The 15,205-nt window shown below is 48.4% G+C and overlaps 1 long non-coding RNA gene across 2 annotated transcripts in view; it reads right to left on the bottom strand.

Annotated features, from left to right (window-relative positions):
- Positions 1-12,312, bottom strand: part of LOC143652214 (uncharacterized) — an 81,591-nt gene extending 69,279 nt beyond the window's left edge. Inside the window, exons 1-5 of one of the 2 annotated variants that reach the window (XR_013160493.1) lie at positions 10,144-12,312; positions 7,101-7,248; positions 5,731-5,903; positions 4,783-4,870; positions 925-1,008 (exon numbers count right to left, since the gene is read on the bottom strand). This is a non-coding gene — a long non-coding RNA (uncharacterized LOC143652214). Of the gene's footprint in view, positions 1-924; positions 1,009-4,782; positions 4,871-5,730; positions 5,904-7,100 lie in introns of both variants that reach the window. The other variant, XR_013160492.1, reaches the window with a different exon arrangement.
- Positions 12,313-15,205: the final 2,893 nt, after the last annotated feature.

Below are 15,205 nucleotides of genomic sequence, written 5' to 3'. Positions count from 1 at the left end.
AGCCAAAAAGTAGAAGCAACCCAGATGTCCATCACCCAATGAATGGATAAACAAAAATGTGGTATGTACCTATAATGGAATGTTACTCAGCCTTTAAAAAAGGAATTAAGTTTAGATACATGCCACTGCACAGATGAACCTTAAAGACATTTTAGTGAGTGAAATAAGCTAGACACACAAGAACAGATACTGCATGAGCGAACTTCCATGAAATAGAAGATGCAAAATTAGAGACAGAAAGAGTACAGGTTACCAGGATCCGGGAGAGAGTATGATGAGGAGTAAATGCATGATGGGTGGAGGGTTTCTGGCTCGATGGATAAGTTCTGGTGATGGAAGGTAGTGAATGTAGCAACATTGGGAATCTGATTAATCTCATTGAATGGTGTGCTTGGGAGGGGTTGAGAAGGGAAAATTTAGGTTGCATATATGTTTCCACAATTAAAAAAAATGAGCCAACAGACAATGACAATTACATGCATTGACAGGAATTAACAATGGAAGGGAAAAGGCTCAAAACTACATTACTGGGACAGGAAAAAATAGACTATAGACTATCGCCTTTATATATAGATGAAGTTTCTTAAATTTGACAACTGTATATAAGGTAGTTAAATAAATGAATACTCCTGGTCTCGGGAAATGTACCAGACACATCCCAACTGCTCAGTAGCCAGCTGTGGCCTGTGGCCACTCCGCTGGACATGGCAGGAAAGAACTCTGCCGCTGAGCCACCATTGCCCGCCCCCTCAATCTATTTTTCATGGAAGCGAGTTATGTCGAAGTGGATTCATATCACAGTCTCACCATTAGTCCACGCATGGCTTTCCGTGATTTCATTAACATACAAAGTCATTTTTTTTTATATAAAATCACCATCCATGAGCAAACTATCCAACCAAGAACAAGAACTTTGTCACTTACCCTAGGCTCTGTGCTCCTTATTCAGAGGTGGCAGCCAAGCCCTTCATCCTTACACAACAGCTCACTCGCTTTAGTGCATTCTTTCTGCAGAGTAGAAAGCAGGTGTGAAAAGGGGTGAAAGGCACTAGATGCAAACTTATTTTTTTAATGAATGTCAGTTATGAAGTGCTGGATTAGCCATCGCCTTGGTTTGTGCCACCTTCTCAACGCTGGCCCAGCCTTAACCTTCTATCTCACCACTGGCCCACAAACAGCACTGACAAATTTGCTACGACCTAAATTTTAAAAGGTTGTAGCTGTTTGAAAAGTAAAACTCTTAGCCCAACTTTCTATGTGTAAAAACCAGCTGAGAAAGTGTGGCTCCAGGAAAGGTAAATCCTCCAAGCCCACTTCAGATGTGTCCAAGAAGGAAAAGGAGATGGAAGACACACCAAGGGTTATGGCTAATCCACGGAGAACAATGGACTGGGGGGCTACTCCAGGGAGGAAAACTGAGGCCTAAACAAACAACTTAGGCAATTCTCAGGTAGAGAGATCCTGCCAGCAGGGGAGAGGCGACTGCTCTGTGCTTCTCATCCCTGCACTTCCCACGGGGAGGTGGTTATTACAGTCATCCTGCCATGATTCTAACAAGGTAAGTTCATTGACAGGTGGGGGCAAACAACCCATCTCTTTAGTTTATAAAGAGGAGTTGTCAAGTTATAATACACGGATGGTGAGCTGGAGCACTGATTTTATGGGACTTCTGGGATGTTGTGAGGTGGGGATGGCTGTATTTCACCAGTGGGCAGGAACCGCCTATTTCTCACCAACTGGGAAAGATGGGGGAGGGGGGTGTCAATACTCACAAATATTCCCTCTCCCTACCCTCCCACAGAAAGAATGCTCTTCCCACGAGTGACCGCTGCGCTCAGTCAGGTGGCCTGCACTGCAAGGCAGTGGGGTATGGGTGGATGCCCCGAAGCCACATCCAGAGATTTTACATGGACTTGTGTGATTTTGCCTGGCCTCTTAACTTCAGCCCTTCACCCTGAGAAGAAGAGTCTCAGACAATGATAGCTCATTTATCCAAAGATCCCAAATTAGAAGGCAAGTGCGGCAGACCTGAACCCACCCCAAAGCCTGGAACACAAATGCTATACGAGACCCGCAGACCCATTTGTGAGAAAAAAACTATCACTTTTGTTATTAGTAAGTCACTGAAATTTGGGGTTATTTGTTGCACGGCACTGTTGCAGCAAAGACCAATTCATAAATTTTCCCTCTTTTTATTTTTGGGAATTTATTCATTGACCTTTTTATAACATAATCCGTGAAATCACCATGAATGCTCCATCAAACCCAATAAAAACAGCTATATGTATATATAACATCTATAGAGATAGATTGATATAGGTAGTTAAGAGATAAATACAGATAGACAACTAGAGATAGATGGAGAAACAAAGATCTTTATATAATGGGCTTCAGTTGTGCAGGAATAGGATAATCTAAATATTTGGTTCCTGATTTTATCATTGATTTTAACATTTTATCATTGGTCCACGCTTAGCCCTCTTTATGTATACTGGCAATTAGTTAGTTACATCTATTTGTTTATATGGGCCATATCAATATATGTAACAGAAGAGAACTTTTATTTATAGACCAGAGTTGTGCTGATTTAAACTAACCACAAATCTTGGCTTATGTCATATTATCATCCTTGTACTGCATGAAACCTTTATTATTTATTATTCATCTTTTGAAGCAAATAATGTAATAATATAATGAATATCCACAAACCCACTATTAAACTCACCAACTAAAACTTTGACAACAACTTTTTGATCCTCTCCCACCAAGATTCATAGCTTCTTCAACATCTGAGAAATGTTTATGTAAATTATTAGGCATGCATTCAAGGAAATACTAAATAGTTGATAAAATAAACGAATAAGCCTATGTCTTTTTTATCATGAACCAAAGTTTCCATTGCACTAGAGTTCAGCAGAACTATGTTAAAACCCTTGTTTCGTGGTATAGTCTCATCACTGACCCTTACTTGGCCCTCTTTTATTTAACTGTATGTATTGATTTATTTATTCATATTTAATATTCAGCAAAGTTCCATGAACCAACCACCCAACACAACTGTCTGAGTAGCCACTAGCCACTTATGAGTATTTAAATTTTAATTGAGTAAGGTTTAAAATTCTTCATCAAATGTTTTCTCATGCAACAAACTAGCCACATTTCTTTCAAGGGCTCAGTAGCAACATGTGGCTAGTGGCTGCCATATTGGATAGAACAGATTATGGAACATTTCCATCACTACAGAAAGTTCTATTGGATAGTGCTGGTAACAGCCTAGCACTTCTTCTAATGATGCTAAATTAGATTAATCACAATCCTTAATTCATGAAATATTATCATCATGCTCAGCCCTCTTTTATTTGATTTGACCATTTGGAAGGAAGTTTTAATGAGCAACCATAAGCCCAATAAATGTCTTACTCCATGAGTAAAACATTGACATTACCTTTCATCTCCCTCTGTACTCCTTGCTCAAAGTGTTAAGAACCCAGATGTGAATAGAGGAATGTTTAAATAAGTTCTGGAATACATGCACAGTGAAATACAAAACTGCTGGTGAAAGGAATGAAACAGCCTAGATCATCATCATGGGGGTAAAGAGCACAGAGCTGAATTACCTGCAATCCACTTAATCTTCGGGCCACTTCTATCACTAGTCCATGTCTTGGCCTTTCTCTTAGTTTAAACATTTATGGAACCATTTATTTAGTTCTAGTACTAAAATCAACATCCAATGTACCACCATTCAAGGAAAGAATAATGATTACTCCATAACTAACACATTTTTAAAATAGAACTTGACTGTACAGAATTGGAATAATATTAATTCTGGGATTAGGAGACGTCATCTTTCATCCATGTTTGACCCTTTCCTGTTTTGTTAATTTGTTCATTCATTCAATTTTGTGGTTATTCATCTTCCATAGGGAAAAAAAAGGACACTCTCCAGGCAAAGATTAAGAATGACTATTACTTACATCTTCTCTATGTGTCTAATCCACCCAACAGTCAAATACTGCATGATTAAAGAAACTACAGGGTGTCCATTCTATGGAAAGCAAATATTAGGAAAAATGAACACTCTGGATCACCTTTAGTGGCTCTCATTGTGCAAAACTGAACTGATCTGCCTTAGTTTATACACATTATCTTCATTGATCTATGCTGGCCTTTTAAATTTTTACTTATCATTTTTTTTATCATAAAAGAACACCCATGAACTCATCCTACCCAATAAATTGAAAACTACCAATACCTACATCCATATGTGTACCTCTCTCATTGAGTTAGCTGAATGCTTCATCAATAGTGAAATGTTTACAAAGACTACAGTACATAATTTAATAGTAAAAAGCTATTAAAATAAACAAAATGACATAGATCTTTCTTTTAATGTCCCTCAAATTCGCAGAACTGCTTTAATGATAAATCTTGGGTCATGGTACACTGTCTTTTCTAGTCCACACTTGACCCTCTTTCATTTATTAAAATCTAATACTTCAACAAATGCATGAACCCAACCCAAGAACAAGAAAAGAGACAATGGCATATATCTGTCTACATGCTCATCTCCCATACAAAGAATAACCTAGTTATAGTTTTTTAATTTGGTGGCATTTAGGTAGAAGGAGATTAATCACCCTTGGTTCCTGGTTCAGTCTTGTCCATGGTCCACACTTGACCATCTTTTATTTTATTATGAGCTCATTCATGTTTAATAAGGCAATAAACACCCATCGGTTAACCACCCAACCTCAAAATACCACCACTAACCACACGTACATAGGTTAGTCCACAGCTCATTTCCCATGCACAGTTTGGCCAAGATCTTCATCGAGAAAGTATCACTGGCTCAATCGGGGCCTCCACTCTGCAGAACACAAGGTAGGTATTAGAAAGGATGAAAGAACTGAGATATTTTTAATGGCCACTGTGTTAGCAGCACCAGGCTTATCACTGTTCCAAACATAGCTCCGATTTTACGTATTTATTCAATTTTGAATTTTTATTATTACAATAAAGATGCATTAATTCACCATTCAAATCAAGGACAAGAATAAAAACTTTCAAAAGCCTGCATCTGTCTCTGTACTTCTTTCTCACAAAGGGACCAGCCTAGATCTTTTTTCTAATGTTCTCAGAAACACAGAGCTGAAGGAGCAATAATCCCTGAGTCCAAACATACTCTCGTCATTATTTCCTGCTTGTCCTTTATATTGCTTTATTTATTTATTTTTAATACAATGAACCCAGCACTAACGCAGAGCAAAAACAGTGATTAGCACTTAAGTCTAGTTAAATGGTTCTTAGTCACAAAGATAAGGGCCTTTAAGAAAAATAACTCCATAATTGCACATAACTGTATCCTTTCAGAAAACATTATCTTTCTTGGCCCTTTCTCGGCCCCCTTTCATCTTGTCATTTATTTATTTACTCATCGACTTCATCTAATTCACTCATCTAATTTGTAACCGCACAGCAAATACACCGGAAGCCACCACTCAACCCAAAACCGAAGGCTGCTCTATGTATCTCAATCTGCTTTCCACCCACACGCCAACAGCCTAGAACTTTTTTATATTAATAACCACAGCTGGGTAAGACTATTCGTAGTCCTGACTTCAAAACGCATTCTCTGACGGCGGCTGAAAGCGGAGGTTTAAGGTCATGACGTGACTAGATGGAAAACCAAAGGATGAAACACGGGACTCTCCAACACAGTGATGATACCTGTGGCAGACGATGCCTGTTTACATGCGTGGCCTGCTTTCATTTTATTTACGCGTTCCTTCGTTTTTAACCCGTCAGTCGACACCCACCGAGCCCCACTCACAACTGTCCCCAGTCCCCATCACACGGAGGTGGGAGCCCAGACTTTTCTTCAGCAGGGGGACCCCAAAGTCCTGTTGAAAGGGAGACAGGGGTTTGGTTTTTGTTTGTCATTTGTTAAAGTCAACTCAGCTGAGCTGGAGTCATCACAGCACTTAGCTCAGAACACATTCTCACAACTGCCCCATTCCAGGCCTTTGTTACATTTTTACACTATTCTTCTGTTATTTTTAATAATATTAACAGCCCCAAACCGCCCCATCTCTCTCATAAGTCCCTTGGTCCTCTGCTCACTCCCATCATTGTTCTACCCACACCTCCGTTTATCTCACCAACTGTACAAACCAATGCAATAGCCACCCCCCTGGCCCCACCCACCCCAGTCCCTTGCCTCTTCCTTCATCACTCCTCAATCTCCTGGGTACCCCCCACCCTTGGTATATATGAAAAGTCTGACATACGTACATACCCTTACAAACTATCTTGTTTTGACTTGTTTTTGTTTATAAGCTGGGTGTCACACTCCCCGCTCAACTCCAGCTGCCCAGCTACCCAGGGAAACTCAAGGAACCAGGGCCCCAGGTGAACTGGACCAGCCAGGTTTACCACCAGTGTGAACCAAGGTGTGGACAGGAACTGAAATGAAGAAGCGCTTCAGGCACTGCTGGGCTCTGGCTTGTCCTACACCCTCTCCACCTTCCTGTGACCCAAAGCAACTGCTGCTACCACCCCTCTCCCTCGCTGCCCACCCACTGGTCACAGGGTCCCCAATCCGATCAGAAAAAACAAATTACTTCCACACTCAGGCCAACCCCAGGAAGGATGGGCCACGAGGCAGGAAATGGTTCCTTTTTGGATGTGGCGTCAAAGCTTCAACAGATGTCCTGGAAAATAGGGAACCAACTAAGGGACATGCTTTGGGAAATTGAAATTCACATCATGCAAAGAGACCATGGAATTTTGATGTTTAAACTATTTCCCCAAAACCAAAAGAGGCGCTGTTGTGACCCTTTGTGACAACAGACAACAAGTTTTTCTTCTCAGCACCCTCAAATGGGCACCGACTCTCAGGAACCAATCCTAGGCACTAGGTGTCTGTATCTAAATATCTCCGAACGGCATATACCTGAGGACTCACACAGGGGAATGGGAAAGGGTGTTTGGCAGGGCCAGGGTGCCAGTGTGGCCTCTGCCCTTGCCTTAACACATCATGACACCTTGGGGAAGACCTTCCCCCTCTCTGAGCTTCAGGTGACAACAATCTCACCTACCAGGTAGCGGGAGAGTGGAAAGCACCCAAATTGAGCACTTGTTCCTCCATGCAGCAAGGAATGGGTAATATTAAACCTCTGGAGCCTAGCACGTAGGGCTCGAAGCATGCTCTAGCAGACATTAGCTTGCTTGAACTTCACGACAGGCCTGCAAATTAGACATAATCATCATAATTAACCAATATTTATTGGATGCATACTCTATACCAGGCACCACGCTGGCTGCCTTGCATGCATTGACATCTGGGATGCATGCATTTACAATTCTCTGGGGTGGGGCAACTCAACATTCACCACCCCACCCCAAAAAAGTTTTGAAGATGTGCTTTATGCCAGACACTTGCCTAGGTGCTGGGGATACAGAAGTGAACAAAACAGACAAAATCCCCATCCCCGTGGGGCTAGCACCCTGGCAGTTGAAGGCAGGAACAGATAATATGCAAAATGAAAAGTATAAAATATAGGACATAAGATGGTGATAAGAACTATGGAGAAAAGCAAAGGGGGAACAGGAGGCAAGGAGGGAAGATAGCTCACAGATAAGCTCAATTAATATTGAACAAACACAGCGTTATTCCCATTTCACATATAAGGAAACTGAGTCTCATAGAAGTTAAGCAACTTGCAAGTGATCACAGAGGTTGGTAGATACAGAGCTAAGAGGTGAATGCAGGCAGGCTGGCTCATCCAATTAGCTCCAGTGCCAGCATTTTTACAGCTGGGGGACCTCTCCCCACTCCACTGCCAGCCTCTGGTGTGGGTGTATGAATGCATAGTGGGGGAGGTGGGTTACTGTCTGACCCCCAAATGGGAAGCCCCAGGGGCATAGGACATCCCCAGGGTGCACCAATCATCCTGGGTGAATGAACAGCTGCCTGTCCTCTAGGAGCTACACTGAAGATGCTTCCAATCTGGTCCCAGGCCACACTGGGGTCATAATTTAGCCTCAACATAGCCTGTAAAGTCAGCACAAGTGCTAAAGCCATATCCCATTCTCCAGCTCTTAGAGCACCTAACTGTACCCGCCTCCGCAGCACTACCCACCCCATGCAGTCACACACCACCCAGGCTCAAGCTGTTCCCCAGGAATGGAAGGGGGTCACCCAGTCCACATGCCCACATGGCATAATACCTGGAACTATTCTGACTGGTCACCCTTGAAGAAGCAAGCAAAAAAACATTTCCTAGAGTGGCTACTTTCTCCCCCAGCAAATAGGCAGGGGAAGAATTTTGGTAAGAATGTCTCTGAGAATTCAAGAACCCCAACCACTGCTTCCAGAAACTGTGAGGCTGATCCCAAAGAACTGCAATTGTTTCTTGCTTTTCTGCTACCTGGCTTCTCCCTGGCTCCCCTCTGACCCCCCTTGCAACACCCTGTACCCCAAGGAAATCCTTTCAAGGGAGTGTCACCTATTCCAGGACTCGGTCTTTCCTCAGAGGATGCATGGCCATTTGGAATCAGTAACTCTTGTTGCCACACCTAGATCTTGCAACTTCTAGACTCAAGTTTGTATTTATGTTTCCACTTTCCTGTCTCATTCCCCAAGGACAACTCACACCTTCTCTGGTCACCTGTTCAGGTATCTATAAAATGTGGATAATGAGATATAAACAGCATCTCAATGAAAAAAGTTCTAATCTAACAGCAACAATTACAATATAATGAAATACTTGTTGAATGCTCACCGAATGGGAAGGTCTGTTCTAAGCAGTTTATCAGTTTGAGTCACTTTATCTTCAAGGGGCCATTGATAAGTCACTGTTGGTATCCCCACATTACAACAGAGGAAACTGAGGCACAGGGATAATACCTTGCCCAAGCTCACCCACCTAGTAAGAGGCTGGGCTGGTATGGCAGCCCCAGCATCTGTGATGGATAACAGGGTCAGCCCATTAGCAGGTGCTCGAAACGTGCTGAATTGAGGCCACTGTCAGGGCAGGTGCACAGACGTTCCCTCGTGTGCATTCCAGCTCACCATCTGACTCCCTCCCTCCTTGCCTACACCTCCCTTCAGATTCTGAACTCACTTCAGAAAGCCAGCCACCAGAAATCTCCTTTGACCTGCCCATCATCCTGCAGGAGGCCACTGCCATAGGGGACCCTCAGACATGTGATTATTACACACAGGACATAGCAGGGAAGACCTTCCTTGAGAAATAGACAGAAGGGCATTTGGATGAGAAGTTTGGCTCACTGACATACTGGGAAGCTGGGTCCCCACCTGGGTGGACCCCAGGGAGGACAGATTGTGACAGGTAAGGTCACACAGGGAGGAATGTGGGGAGGGTGAGGGTCTGGAAGAGAAGCAGATGAGGGTTCAAATCCTGTGACTTGGGATATGTCGCTTACCACTCCTAACCCTCAGGATTCTTTCTCTTAGTTGAGGACACTCTTAACTGCTCTCGGGGAGGGCTGTGATGATCTCAAGGAGCAAACGTTACGCCAGCCCATCAGCAAAGCACAAAGCACGGTGGGGGCTTGGGGCTTAGTCATCCAGGAGAGCCCGTGGAGAGGCTGCCTGCTGTCCCCAGGTGCTGGGCAGACACAGCTGGGACTGAGTGCTACCACTGAGCAGCTCCAGCACCCCAGCTGGGGCGTGGTGCCTGTGAGCTAGCTGGCAGCCCACCTGTTGTCCCAGAGCCCCCTGAGCCAGCCTGTATGCTCTGAGGCAAAGCAGAAGGCCGGAGCTTCACCAGCAAGCTCAGCTCAAAGGACACTCCTCTGCACTGATCCTGGTGAGAGATCGCCAATTCTCCCTCATTCATTCATCCTTCCACCATCTACACTTCACCCATCCCACCTGCATTCTTCAGTCAGCCAGTCCTCTCTCCATGCACCAGTGCACCTTTAAGCAAGCATCCATTCATCCTTTCATCAGCCCATCTATCCATCCAATCGTCCATCCTCCATCAGTCCAAACATCCATTCACCCATCCAGCCATCCTTTCATCAATCCAAATAATCCATTTATTCATCCATCCATCCATCAGTCCAGACATCCATCTTTCCATCTGTCCATGCTACAGAGGAATCAAGACAAACCTGGGGTGGAATCCTGGGTCTTGCTTCTTAGCAGACTTCATCTGTAAAATAGAGGGAATCAGACATGGCTTTAAAAAGAGAGAATTTAATCAGAGTATGGACATCCCAGTGGGTGGCCTGAGCATATGGTCATTAAATGTCATTTCCTCTACTTTACCAAGTGGGCAGGCATTTGTGCAGGGAGAAAACTGCTGCATCTTGCATGCCTTGTTGAGCAATGCTTTTTAGAAATCATCTGCAATATCTTAGCAAGGTGTCTCCTCCTGCGGTGCCCAGGGCTGGGCAGTGGCCAGCACCTGGGCTGGTGGACCCCCCTGCAGCACAGCAGAGGGTGCCACCTAGTGGACTGGCACCCAGCGGGGGCCCCTGTTGATCCCGGGTAGCAGCGACTACTGTCAGCTACTGAGTTCCGAGCAGGGAGGTGCAAGTAGACCCAGTCCCCTGGACTGCAGGCTGTCCTTGTTGAGATGTGGGGCACGTTCTGTCTTAATCACTCAGGGGCCGGGACTGCCAGGAGCCTTTTGTTTTGTGAACGATAGCCAGCTCTGTTTTGCTTACCCCAGGCCAACTACCATTAGAGATTTCCAGAAAAAAAAAATCTTTTTTTCTTCTAATTCTAGAAGCTACTGTTTGCTGTATGTCTATAATATATTAGGCAAGGGATTGGAGACTTTGCATGCATTATCTCAAACCTTTTCAATGACCCTGGAAGAGACCCAGAATTTTCCCCATTTTTTCAGGGGGAAAACAAATTCACTGAGATTGGGTTTCCCACTTAAGGTCAGGACAGCTATTCAAATCCCATGAATTTGTAGCTGCACTTACCTTCTACCACCCCAGTGCCCCCTTGGAAGGGCAGGAAATGGTTTGGATATTCATTTGAACATGCTAACTGTAAAAGAAATTTATGAGTCAATCGGGAACATTTCAACACTGAATGGATATGGGATGACATTAAAGAAGTGTCGCTAGTTTTTCAACTGTGATACTGGTACTGTGGTTATGTTTTTATAAAAGAAAAGAGTCATTTAAAAAAACACACACACTGAAAACAGAGCTGTAGTGACATGGTGTCTGGAATTTTTGCTTCAAAATAATCCTTGTCAGGGTGGGTGGGGGCAGTGTGGAGTTTAGAAGGAAGGAGGGGCGCCAGACGCCGAAGGCTGCTATCTGGGTAAGTGCAATACAAGGCTCAGTGTGCTACTTTCTCTACTTTGGTGTTGTTTGAAATGTCCCATAATACAAGTTTTTAAAGCTATAAGTAAAAATATAAGCATGGAGGTTAGGAGACTAGAGAGAGATGAGAAGCCACTGAGTAGAGCAAAGGAGCCCAGGGGTCCAGCTAAATCTTGGGGGACAGAAAGGGGCTGCTGGTTCAAAGGAGACAAGTGGGACAGCAACTAGAAATGGGTCACAGCCATTAGGAAAAAGCTACCCTAAGGCAGGTGAGCTGGGGGCAGTGTGCCAGGGTGCAGTGCCCTGAGCAGAGGCCTCCCAGCTCCCTACAAATTTCTCCTCTCCCCCACCACTGCCCGAGCCCTCCTGGCTCCTGCACCCTCTGCCCTGGCTTTGAAGGCAGAACAGGCCACCCAGTGACTTCCCTGGGACCCCAGGACCCGTTTGGGTTCTGGGACAACATCGTCACCCCATTAGTCACGCTGGCTCCCATGGAAGACCCCGGAACTGCCGGCTCAGCCACGCTGGGCAGCTTGTAGCTGCCTGCTTCAGTTTTCCACTGCCTTTTTTTTTCCTTTCACTTTTTTTGTTTGTTTTTTTGAGAGGACAGGAGTTGGTGCTTTACCCTAAAACTGTGTGTCAAGCAGAGAGGGGGCCACTGCCCCACACCACCCCGGCCCCTCTCCTCCCTGTCCCTGAGCCTCTCCTTTCTGCTGTACTGGCACCATGACAAATCTGATCCTAAGTCCACATCTCTTTCCCCAGACCTCGGAATCTGCCACACCCACCCTCAGCCCTTCCCCTCTCCTGGCCCCGCCAGAGCTGCCCAGACTCTGCCCCCTTTCATCTGTCAGCTTCCTGGGCGCCCTCCATGCTGCTCCCACCTGGAAACGCTCCTTCCTCCATCCTTCACCCCTCACCCTCCCCGCAAGAGCCGCAGCCTGCTGCATTGCGGTTGGCCTGCCGGGAAGGAGGGGCACGGCCCGCCACGACCCCGGGCCGGCCCGGTAGCCCCCTCCCGGCCGTAGACGCGCCGCGCCTAACGCTGCATTCCCCTCCTCGCTTGCGGGCTCACAAACGCGGCCCAGGCGGCCCCCTTGCGGCACGTGGGGGCGCCACAGACTCCTCCCGGACCGCGTCGGAAGGACTCTAAGTCTGACTCCACCGCACCGTGAGTTGGCACAAATCTGAAGCGGCCCAACTCCTGCCCCATGCATAACTCCCGACGGGGCCCCAACCCCCTTCCCCACCCACACCTTCACTCTGGTGAAGGGACCTGGGACTCTCCTGGGGAATGCTGCCCCAACAAGCCCACTGGTGTTTGGGGCTCCTCCTGGTGGCCAGGGACAGGTGGTTGTATCGGGGGCTCGACGTGCAAGGATGTTGGGTCTCCAGCTCCAGTTCCGAGATAGGGAACTGGAGGTACAGGAAGCCTCAGGGTCCCTGTCCCTCTCACAGGAAGGGGTGAGGATCCCCCTCCCCAAAAAGTGCATCAGCTCTGGGCATTTTCCCCAAGGCAAGGGGGCTGCCCTTAAGATGTGGACCCTCAAGCCCCCATGCCCAACCGTCTCCTCCAAGGTGCGCTCTCCCACTGGGAAGCCTCAGCAGGCCCCAGGACCCAGCGGTTCTCCTGGAACCCTCATCCATGCAAGTGAACCCCAGGACTCCCTCCCCCCTCGCTCTGTGATCCACTGGCAGCCAGGCCCAGCCCTCCCCATACCACGTTAATAATCCCATTTTCATAAGCCTCTGCCCATAGGTGCTAGCACCTAATTTTGACTCTGCCCTTCAAACGGATTGGGCCACAGAGGAGCTGGGATCTCAAGCTCCATGGGGAGGTGCTTATAACTGATCAATCCACCCCCTGCCCACCCACACCCCCAACCCGGCACTCGGCACAGCCTCCCCGAACGGGCTTCAGCCGCAGGGCGTGGTGTGAGCCTTGTGCAGACAAGGGGTCTAGCCTGGTCCCGCACCCGCCAAGAGACGGTGAGTATGGGACTTCACCTCTCCGTGCCTCAGTTTCTTCATCAATCAAATGGGGGACTATGAGCCTAGTGCAAGGGGGAGCCTAAGGCAGACAACCCAGCTCAGGACCTGGATGGGGTTCCCTAAGTCCCAACTGCTTCCCTCTCCCCTCAATCACCTTGACTGACACTGCTTATTGCCTGTCCATTTCCCCCACCAGACTGAACTTCGGGTACAGGAGACGGGCAGCTTCTCTGGTCCTTGGCCCCAGGCACGGCACAGCCGGGGGAAGGTAGGTGCCCTGTGATTGTCTGGAAAGGGAGAGTGTGAATGGGTGGCTGTGTTCCAAGCTCTGTGGGCTCCCGGGAGCCCTTTCTGTCTTAACTGGCCCCTGGAGGAAGTGGTAGGGAAAGGTTCCTTCCCTCCTCACCTTGGGTCTCCTTAAGTGCCAGGCATATACAGTGCAAATTCCGGGTCTATGAAATGCACTTGTGGGCTCGGCCCCTCGCTTTGGAGGCTGTATCTACTGTAAACTTGGCAGGCCAGAGCTGCTTCTGGCTTACCTGATTTGTGTCATGCAGCTGGCAAGCTCCCCGGGGTCTCCAAAGGCCAGCCACACTTGTCCCATCCTGCCCTCCCATCCTCTGTCCGTAGCTCCCGTCACCTATTCCACCAACCTAAAGTGTCTGAGGGGTGCGGAGCCACTCTGATCCCACTCAGGGCTCACATCAGGCTCGAGAGGCGGCCCCTCTCATCACCATTTCACAGAGGAGAACCCGAGGCTTGGAAAAGTAAAGGAAACTGCCGCGGTCTGGCAGGGAGGCAGGGAGGCAGACCCGGTCGGTCGGTCTGGCTGCAAGGTCGGTCCTGCCTGCTCTCCCAGGGACTGACTGCCCTGCCCTACTCGGGAGGGAGACCCCCACCTCACCGCGGCCGCCTGCGGCAGGCTGAGCCGAGCGGGCCGGGCCACCAGCTGCTCCAGCGGAAAAAGGCAGGGGGCTTTGCAGGGAGCGCGTTCTCCCTGGCAACTGGCAAAAGGGCCATAAAAACAGGGCGAGGGCTCGCAAGCCGCTGAGCGAGTGGAGGCGGCGCGGCCGGCCCCACGGGAGAGAGCCGCGCCCTCCCCTGGGCTCTCTGGGGAACAGCAGGGCAAAGGGCTCCGTCCGGGATGCTCGGGGGGCAAGGGGCAGGGGTGGAGGGACCCCAAGCCCAAGCCCCCAGCCGATGGGGTTCTGCTCTTCAGCGCGGAGAAGCAAGCACAGAGTGGGAGCCGGCTGACTACAAAGATGTGAGGGCAGAGGGGGCTAGGGGGCCGCCGCGGAGCCGCCAGGCAGCCGCGGAGCTGGGAGAGGCTCGGCCAGGCGGCTGCGGGGAGAGAGAGAGCTCCCTGTCATAGGAGGCATCCGAGCAGAGAGAGGCAGGCCGGTACTTGGCCGGGGCGGCTGCAGCACGGCTCCCTGCCCGGGCTGGCAGCCCACACGTCTAGGCCTTCAAGAAGCTCCTGCATCAGAGTCCCGAGTGGGGCTGGCTTGGAGGAAGCAGCTGGGGTCAGTGCAGAAGCGCACGGGCAGCCCCAGGTACCTTGTCCTGCACTGAAGGCTGGACGGGGAGCACTTCTGCACAATGAGGCAGTGAGGGAAAGGCGCGGAGAATGGGGGTGAGTGCTTAGGGGCTGGCGGGGGGTGGGGGTCTGTCCCACAGCCACCTCCCCGGCTCCAGGGCTGGGCCACCTGGAGTGGCCAAGTGCCCAGCCCAGCTCCCAGGCCCAGAAAGGCTGGCCTGTGTCCTTTCTGGGGCAGCAGGCTGGTGCAGCAGGGTGGGGGGCCTGCCTGGGGGAGGGGGGAGTGGAAAGAAGGGGCTCCGGCAGGCTGAGGGGCCGGCCCGGTCATGGGAAAAGCGGGGCCCTTTTCTGGAGGCT

Source organism: Tamandua tetradactyla, chromosome 12, assembly GCF_023851605.1.
Source record: "Tamandua tetradactyla isolate mTamTet1 chromosome 12, mTamTet1.pri, whole genome shotgun sequence".
Lineage (NCBI taxonomy): Eukaryota > Metazoa > Chordata > Mammalia > Pilosa > Myrmecophagidae > Tamandua > Tamandua tetradactyla.
This window is presented reverse-complemented; position numbering and strand designations above follow the sequence as displayed.